Below are 8,543 nucleotides of genomic sequence, written 5' to 3'. Positions count from 1 at the left end.
CCCACCCCCATGAGCCCTCACTTTGTTCTCAGCATTCAAGAGTCTCTCAAGATTTGCCTCCCTCCCTCTCCCCCACTATTTTTTTCCTTCTTCTCACCCACGATCCTCCGTTAGGTTCCTCCTAATCCTCCTATACGTTCAAACATATGGTATCTGTCCTTCTCTGCCTGACTTATTTTGCTCAGCATAACACCCTCAAGGTCCATCCATGTTGCTACACACGGCCAGATTTCATTCTTTCTCATTGCCATGTAGTATTCCATTGTATAGACAAACCACATCTTCTTGATCCACTCCTCCATTGATGAACACTTAGACTCTTTCCATGCTTTGGCTATTGTTGAGAGTGCTGCTATGAACATTGGGGTACATGTACCCCTATGCATCAGCACTCCTGTATCCCTTGAGTAAATTCCCAGCAGTGCTATTAGGGTCATAGGGGAGTTCTATTGTTATCTTTCTGAGAAACCTCCACACTGTTTTCCAGAGGGGCTACACCCATTTACATTCCCACCAACAGTGTAGTAGGATGCCTGTTTCTCCACATCCTCACCAGCATCTAGAGTCCTCTGGTTTGCTCATTTTAGCCACTCTGACTGGCATGAGGTGATATCTCAGTGTGGTTTTGATTCGTATTTCCCTGATGATGAGGGACGCTGAGCATCGTTTCATGTGTCTGTTGGCCATCTGGATGTCCTCTTTGGAGAAGCGTCTGTTCATATCTTCTGCCCATTTTTTCACCGGATTATTTGTTTTTCAGGTGTGGAGTTTGATGAGTTCCTTATAGATTTTGGATACTAGCCCTTTATCTGATATGTTGTTTGGAACTATCTTTTCCCATTCCGTTGGTTGCCCATTAGTTTTATAGATTTTCCTTTTCCATGCAGAAGCTTTTAATCTTGATGAAGTCCCAATAGTTCATTTTTGTTCCTGATTCCCTTGCCTTTGGGGATGTGTCAAGTAAGAAATTGCTGCGGTAGAGGTCAAGGAGGTTGTTTCCAGCTTTCTCCTCTCCTGGTTTTGATGGTTTCCTGTCTCACATTCAGGTCCTTTATCCATCTTGAGTTTATTTTTGTGTATGGTGTGAGTAAATGATCTAGTTTCATTCTTCTGCATGTTGCTGTCCAGTTCTCCCAGCACCATCTGTTAAAGAGGCTGTCTTTTTTCCATTGGATATTCTTTCCTGCTTTCTCAAAGATAAGTTGGCCATACGTTTGTGGGTCCAATTCTGAGTTCTCAATTCTATTCCATTGGTATATGTGTCTGTTTTTGTGCCAGTACTATACTGTCTTGATGATGACAGCTTTGTAGTAGAGGCTAAAGTCTGGGATGGTGATGCCTCCCATTTTGGTTTGCTTCTTCTTACTTTGTCTATTTGGGGTCTTTTGTGGTTCCATACAAATTTTAGGATAGTTTGTTCTAGTTTAGAGAAGAATGCTGGTGCAATTTTGATTGGGATTGCATTGAATGTGTAGATTGCTTTTAACTATATTCTTCCAATCCATGAGCATCGAATGTTTTCCCATTTCTTTGTGTCTTCTTCAGTTTTCTCCGTAAGCTTTGTTTAGTTTTCATCATACAGATCTCTTATATCTTTGGTTAGGTTCATTCCTAGGTATTTTATGGTTTTTTGTGCAATTGTGAATGGAATCAGTTTCTTGATTTCTCTTTCTGTTGCTTCATTGTTGGTGTATAAAAATGCAACCGATTTCTGTACATTGATTTTGTATCCTGCAACTGTGCTGAATTCTTGGATCAGTTCTAGTAGGCTTCTGGTGGAGTCTGTCGGGTTTTCTACGTAGAGTATCATGTCGTCTGCGAAAAGTGAAAGTTTGACTTTTTCTTTGCCAATTCTGATGCCTTTTATTTCCTTTTGTTGCCTGATGGCTGATGCTAGGATATCCAGCACTATGATAAACAACAGTGGTGAGAGTGGACATCCCTGTCCTGTTCCTGATCTCAGGGGGAAGGCTCTCAGTTTTTCCCTGTTGAGGATGATGTTAGCTGAGGGCTTCTTATAGATGGCTTTGATGATGTTTAAGTAAGTTCCGTGTATCCTGACTTTCTCGAGGGCCTTTATTAAGAAGGGATGCTATATTTTGTCAAATGCTTTTTCTGCATCTATCAACAGGATCATATGGTTTTTATCTTTTCTTTTGTTAACGTGATGTATCACATTGATTGATTTGCGAGTATTGAACCAACCTTGTAACTCAGGAATGAATCCCACTTGATCTTGGTGGATAATACTTTTTATGTGCTGTTGGATTTGACTTGCAAGTATCTTGTTGAGGATTTTTGCATCTGTATTCATCAAGGATATTGGCCTGCCGTTCTCTTTTCTTTGCTGGATATCTGTCTGGGTTGGGAATCAAACTGATCCTGGCTTCATAAAATGAGTCTGGAAGTTTTCCTTCGATTTCTATTTTTTGGAATAGCCTGAGAAGAATGGGTATTATTTCTGTTTTAAATCTCTGGCGGAATTCCCCAGGGAAGCCATCAGGTCCAGGGCTTTTATTTGTTGGGAGATTTTTTTATAACTGATTCGATTTCTTCACTAGTTATGGGTCTGTTCAGATTTTCTATCTGTTCCCATGTGAATTTGGGTAGTGAGTGTGTGTTTAGGAATTTGTCCATTTCTTAAAGTTGTCTGGTTTGTTGGCATATAATTTTTCATAGTATTCCCTGATAATTGCTTGTATCTCTGAGGAGTTGTTTGTAATAAGTCCATTTTCATTCAAGATTTTTGTCTATTTGAGTGCTGTCTCTTTTCTTTTTGAGAAGCCTGGCTAGAGGCTTGTCAATTTTGTTTATTTTTTCAAAAAACAACTCTTATTTTCATTGATGTGGTCACCTGTTTCTTTGGTTTCTATGCTTTTTACTTCTGCTCTGATTTTTACTCTTTCTCTTCTCCTACTGGGTTTGGGGTGCTCTTGTTGCTCTCCCTCTAGTTCCGTTAGGTGAGCTGCTAGATTTTGCACTAGTGCTTTTTCTAATTATTTGAAATAGGCCTGGAGTGCAATGTACTTTCCTCTTAGGCCTGCCTTTGCAGCATCCCATAGATTTTGGATTCTTGTGTTTTCATTTTCATTTGTTTCCATATATTTTTTAATTTCATCTCTTATTGCCTGATTGGCCCATTTATTCTTTAGTAGGGTGTTCTTTAACCTCCATGATTTTGGAGGTTTTCCAGACGTCTTCCTGTGATTGATTTCAAGTTTCAAAGCATTAAGCATTATGATCTGACAGTGTGCATGGTATGATTTCAATTCTTTTATATTTATTGAGGGCTGCTTTATGTCCCAGTATGTGATCCATCTTGGAGGATGTGCCATGCACACTTGAGAAAAAAGTGAATTCCATGGCCTCAGGATGTAGAGTTCTAAATATATCTGTCAGATCTATGTGGTCCAATGTGTCATTCAAGTCCATTGTTTTTTTAGTGATTTTTTTGTCTAGTTGATCTGTCTATTGCTGTAAGTGGAGTATTAACGTCCCTTGCTATTAGCACATTCTTATCTATGAGATTGTTTCTGTTTGTGATTGTTTTAAATATTTGGGTGTTCCCATATTTGGTGCATAGACATTTATAATTGTTAGTTCTTCCTGATGGATAGACCCTGTAATTATTATATAATGCCCTTCTTCATCCCTTGTTACTGCCTTTAATTTAAAGTCCAGTTTGTCTGATATAAGTATAGCTACTCCAGCTTTCTTTTGACTTCCAGTAGCATATAGATATTTCTCCATCCCTTTACTTTTAATCTGAAGGTGTCTTCCAGTCTAAAATGTGTTTCTTGTAGACAGCAAATAGATGGATTTTTTTTTTTTTAATCCATTCTGCTACCCCATGTCTTTTGATTGGAGCATTCAGCCCATTTACATTCAATGTTATTATTGAAATATATGGGTTTAGAGTCATTGTGTCGTTTGTGGGATTCATACTTGTGGTGGTGTCTCTAGCATCTTGTGTTCCTTACAACACTTCCCTCAGAGAGTCCCCCCTCAGGATTTCTTGTAGGGGTGGTTTAGTGATGACAAATTCTTTCAATTTTTGTTTATTTGGAAAGCCTTTTATCTCTCCTTCTATTCTGAATGACAAGCTTGCTGGATAGAGGATTCTTGGCTGCAATTTTTTTTTCTGTTCATCACATTGAAGATCACCTGCTATTCCTTTCTGGCCTGCCACGTTTCAGTAGATAGGTCTGTCACCACTCTGATAGATTTCCCTTTGTATGTTAGGGCCCTTTTCTCCCTAGCTGCTTTCAGAATTCTCTCTTTGTCCTTACATTTTGCCAGTTTCACTATGATATGTCATGCAGAAGATGGATTCAAGTTACATCTGAGGGGAGTTCTCTGTGCCTCTTGAATTTCAACATCTATTTCCCTCCCTAGGTTGGGGAAGTTCTCTGCTATAATTTGTTCCAGGACACCTTCAGCACCTTTCCCTCTCTCTTCCTCTTCTGGGATTCCTGATACGGATATTGTTCTGTTGGATTGTATCGCTGAGCTCTCGAACTCTTCTTTCATTTTCCTTGATCAGTTTATCTCTCTTTTTCTCACTTTCTTCTTTTTGTATAACTGTGTCTTCTAAATCACTTATTCTCCTTTCTGCCTGTTCAATCCGTGAATTGGACACCTCCAGTTTATTATGTATCTCATGTATTGCATTTTTAAATTCATCATGACTATTTTTAAGCTCCATAGTGTTTGTAGCCATAGTTTCTCTGATGTCCTCCATGCTCTTTTGAAGCCCAGCGATTAATTTTATGATTATTGTTCTAAATTCTTGTTCAGTTATGTTGCTTATATCTGTTTGAGCAGTTCTTTAGCTGTCATTTCTTCCTGGAATTTCTCTGGAGGAGAGTAGTTCCGTTTCGTCATTTTGGTTGGCTTTCTATCCCGTTAATTTTAAAAGCTTGTACACTGCCCCTGTGAGTTCTGCTGTATTAGAGAGGGCTGTTTGTCTGTTCAGGGCCTGTCCATTCAGGAAGTGTTCTTTGAGTGGTGTCTCTTGGTTTGTCTTGCTGAGCGTTTGGTTATTTTTTTCCCCTACTTGTAGAGGTAGTTGGAACTCTCCACCATGTGTACTTCGGCTTGTTTCTTGAGGTAGTCCTGGAAAAAGAAAACAGACAACTACAGAGGGAACAAAGGTACACAAACGCACAGGCAAACCAATAAACACGCAATCCCAGGTTCAGATAAAAACAACGACAATAACAACAACAAAACAGCTCTCCTGGAGATGGGCGTGGTTTGGTGTAGGCAGCTCTGGCCTCCACTGTGTCAGATGGCTCTCCCTGAGGCCCCAACTTGGTGGTTGTGGGGAGAAGAATGGCATCACCGCAGTCCCTTCTCAACCAAGCATTGCAGATCACTCCTTTGGGTCTGATCTCCCTGTGCTTAGGATGTAGCCAAGGTTGGCTGAGTTCTATGCCCCACGCCCTGCCTCATTTCCAGGTTCCAGTCTGCGGGCTTTGTTTATACTGCCCTAAAGAGTCCCGCAGATCACTGCTTCCCAGTTGCTGGGGGTTGAGTGAGGGGTGGGGGAAGAGTCACAGACACAGATTCACAGGGGTCAAGCAGCGATACAACCTGAGTGCGTGTGGGAACGTAGGAACTTCAGGTCCGCTGAGTCTGCACAACTGCCAGGGATGGTGCCAGAGCGCTACAGTGCAGTTTTTTCCAGTGCTTTCTGGGACGGGGGCACCTAGTTCAAAGTCAGCTCCCAGCCAGAACTAAAAAACACTCTCTTTCCAAGCTGAGGTTTTCTCTTCTCCAGGGACGGTTCTATGAGCAAACTCAGCTTCTCTTTCCTTTCCCTTGGATTCGTGGCAGCTCACCACCACTCGTAGGTTTATCACTCAACGCAGCTGCACGCAAGTCGGGGTCCCTCCCCTCCCTCCATGTCTCTGGGTCCCATCCTGCTTTTATCTTCCCCAGTTCGCCCTCAAGCACTTAGGAGGTTGCCTTCCCAGTGTATTCTGTCTCTTTCTCTTCCCAAACTCCTGGACTCAGTGTCCTATGGCTTCAGGCCTTCTCTGTTTGAGAGATGGGTGCAAGGGAAATACATGGAGCTCCCTACTTCTCTGCCATCCTGCCGTTCCCTGGTTCTATGTATTAAAAGTGGGTATTTTTCTCTATTTTTTTTATGAACAAACCTTAGTGAAATGTATATTATTAAACAAAACTGGAGAAAACCACCTGCATTCTATGGGCTGACCATGGTGATAGTGTGATTGACAAAAGAACTTATAGGATTTTTTTTTCATTTTTCTTTAATAAAAATTGATTGTGCCTATTATAGCTTCATGCCATCATCACTCTACCACAGGAGCTGAGGAGGCATTTCTTGATAAGTCCTATTTGCAGCCACTTATAGGCTTCAAAAACACATTGGCTTGAAATTCATCATCATTTTTCTCCTCATTCCTAAATGAGGATTTTCATTGAAAATTTGGTGATATTCCATTCTCTATTTTTTGAGTTACTGAAGCAATAAAATTAGATATTTTTCACTGGCATGCTATTTCAGGTACCATTTGGAGTATTTTTCTGGTGAAGGTCATTGAAGAAAACTCTGGTGTGAGCATAGTTCCTAAAGTGGAAACATTTTTATTTCACTATAGCCAAGTAGTCCAAAATAGATTTTGAAGCTAAAACAAAATAATAACAATGTAGCAATTTCTGTTAATTCTTTAATGATTCAGAGTCTGTATTTGTCAATTCTCACTTCCTTTTCTTATCTTTAGTTCCTTTTTCTTATGGTATATGAGATTCAGTAAGAAGTTTATGTTTTCCATTATAACCTATAAGAATGGATGTTGCAACACTCTTTTGGTTAAGCTACCTTGAAGGTGAAATTCTAGGTTAAAAATAAACATGTTCATGTATTTTTATAACCTTTTCCATATTAGTTAAACTATTGTAAATAAAAAGATCACATGACTTTAACTGGATCCCATTAGTTCTATTAGCCAGTAGATTTGTTTTGTGAATGAAAAGGAAATGCTTGAAAGTAAAAATGTTTGTTGTTATTACATTTAAAAAATCAGCTTTTTAAAAATTGGGGAAATAATAAAACACAAATAAAATGAAAAAATAAAAATCCCCCAAATCCCTACATCCACACATAGCAATAGAAACATGTAGCATTTTGTAGAAACATTTTAACACACGTGTATACATACACACACACGGACACCCTCACACACACACACACACATGCAGACACACATATAAAATCACTTGTGGTAGGCAATAAAAAAGGCCCCCAAAATATAACTATATTTTAATCTCTTGGAACTAGTGAATGTTACCTAACATGTCAAAAAAAAAAAAAAAAAAGGACTCTGCCTCTGCACATATGCTTAAATTAAGAATCTCAAGATGAGGAGATCATCCTTAGTTATCCAGCTGGACCTTAAACACAATCACCTGTATACCTTTTCTTACATGAAGAGGGAGGTGGAAGGAGTGGGCACACAAAGAAGGTGATATGACTATGCAAGGTGGCTGGCTACCTGGTAGGAAAGGCTGACAACCATTAGAAGGTCTAAACGGAAAGGAACAAATTCAACCGAAGTTTCCCAGAAGGAACTTGGCTCTGCTGACATCATCATTTTGATCCAGTGAAACCAACTTTGGACTTCTGGTCTCCAGAACGATGAGAAAATAAACTTCTATTGTTTTCATTTTGCAATAATTTGCAACAATGAAATAAACTAATATAAGACATAATTATAAACACATATGTAAAATTTTGCTTTCTATTATAATTTTATTAGCTTATACTGTAGGCTTTATATCTATTTCACTCTAGTCACTAGTATTTATAGGTCTTTATGAACTTGTGATAAGAAAGATATGAAATAATAGTTAATGATAAATACATAAGTTATTACTTATTCACTTTAAATGGTTATTTATTAGGGGCGCCTAGGTGGCTCATTCAGTTAAGTGTCCAACTTTGGGTTAGGCCTTGATCTTGTAGTCCTTGAGTTTGAGCTCCATGTTGAGCTCTGTGCTGACAGCTCAGAGCCTGGAGCCTGCTTCAGATTCTGCCCTTCCCCACTCATGCTCTCTCTCTTTCCAAAAAATAAGTAAACATTATAAAATTTTAAAAAACAAATGGTTATTATTTCATATTATAGAATATTTTTAAAAATATTTTTATTTATTTGTAGGAGAGAGAGAGACAGCGTGAGCAGGGGAGGGTCAGAGAGAGAGGGAGACACAGACTCTGAAATAGGCTTCAGGCCCTGAGCTGGCAGTCAGCACAGAGCCCGACGCGGGGCTCGAACCCACGAACCGTGAGATCATGACGTAAGCGAAAGTCGGACGCTTAACCGACTAAGCCACCCAGGTGCCCCAGTTCAGAGAGGTGAAAAATTATTTACCCAACAGAAGGAGAAGCCAAGAATGAGTCTCTTCTCCACCTTAAATGATATGACAGATTCTTTTACTTAGGAATGAACTGCTCTTTTAGGCATATAAAACCTTACTGCTTGTCTCACTTTATAGTTGTAATTTATTTTTAGTAA

At 39.4% G+C, this 8,543-nt stretch overlaps 1 long non-coding RNA gene across 1 annotated transcript in view; it reads right to left on the bottom strand.

The window, feature by feature from the left end:
* Nucleotides 1-4,943: 4,943 nt before the first annotated feature.
* Nucleotides 4,944-8,543, bottom strand: part of LOC144236311 (uncharacterized) — a 189,199-nt gene continuing 185,599 nt past the window's right edge. Inside the window, exon 4 of the long non-coding RNA XR_013336484.1 lies at nt 4,944-5,115. This is a non-coding gene — a long non-coding RNA (uncharacterized LOC144236311). The remainder of the gene's footprint in view (nt 5,116-8,543) is intronic.

This window comes from Crocuta crocuta, unplaced genomic scaffold, assembly GCF_008692635.1.
Source record: "Crocuta crocuta isolate KB4526 unplaced genomic scaffold, BGI_CrCroc_1.0 scaffold66, whole genome shotgun sequence".
Lineage (NCBI taxonomy): Eukaryota > Metazoa > Chordata > Mammalia > Carnivora > Hyaenidae > Crocuta > Crocuta crocuta.
Note: the sequence above shows the minus strand (reverse complement) of the source record. Positions and strands in the feature narration are given on the sequence as shown.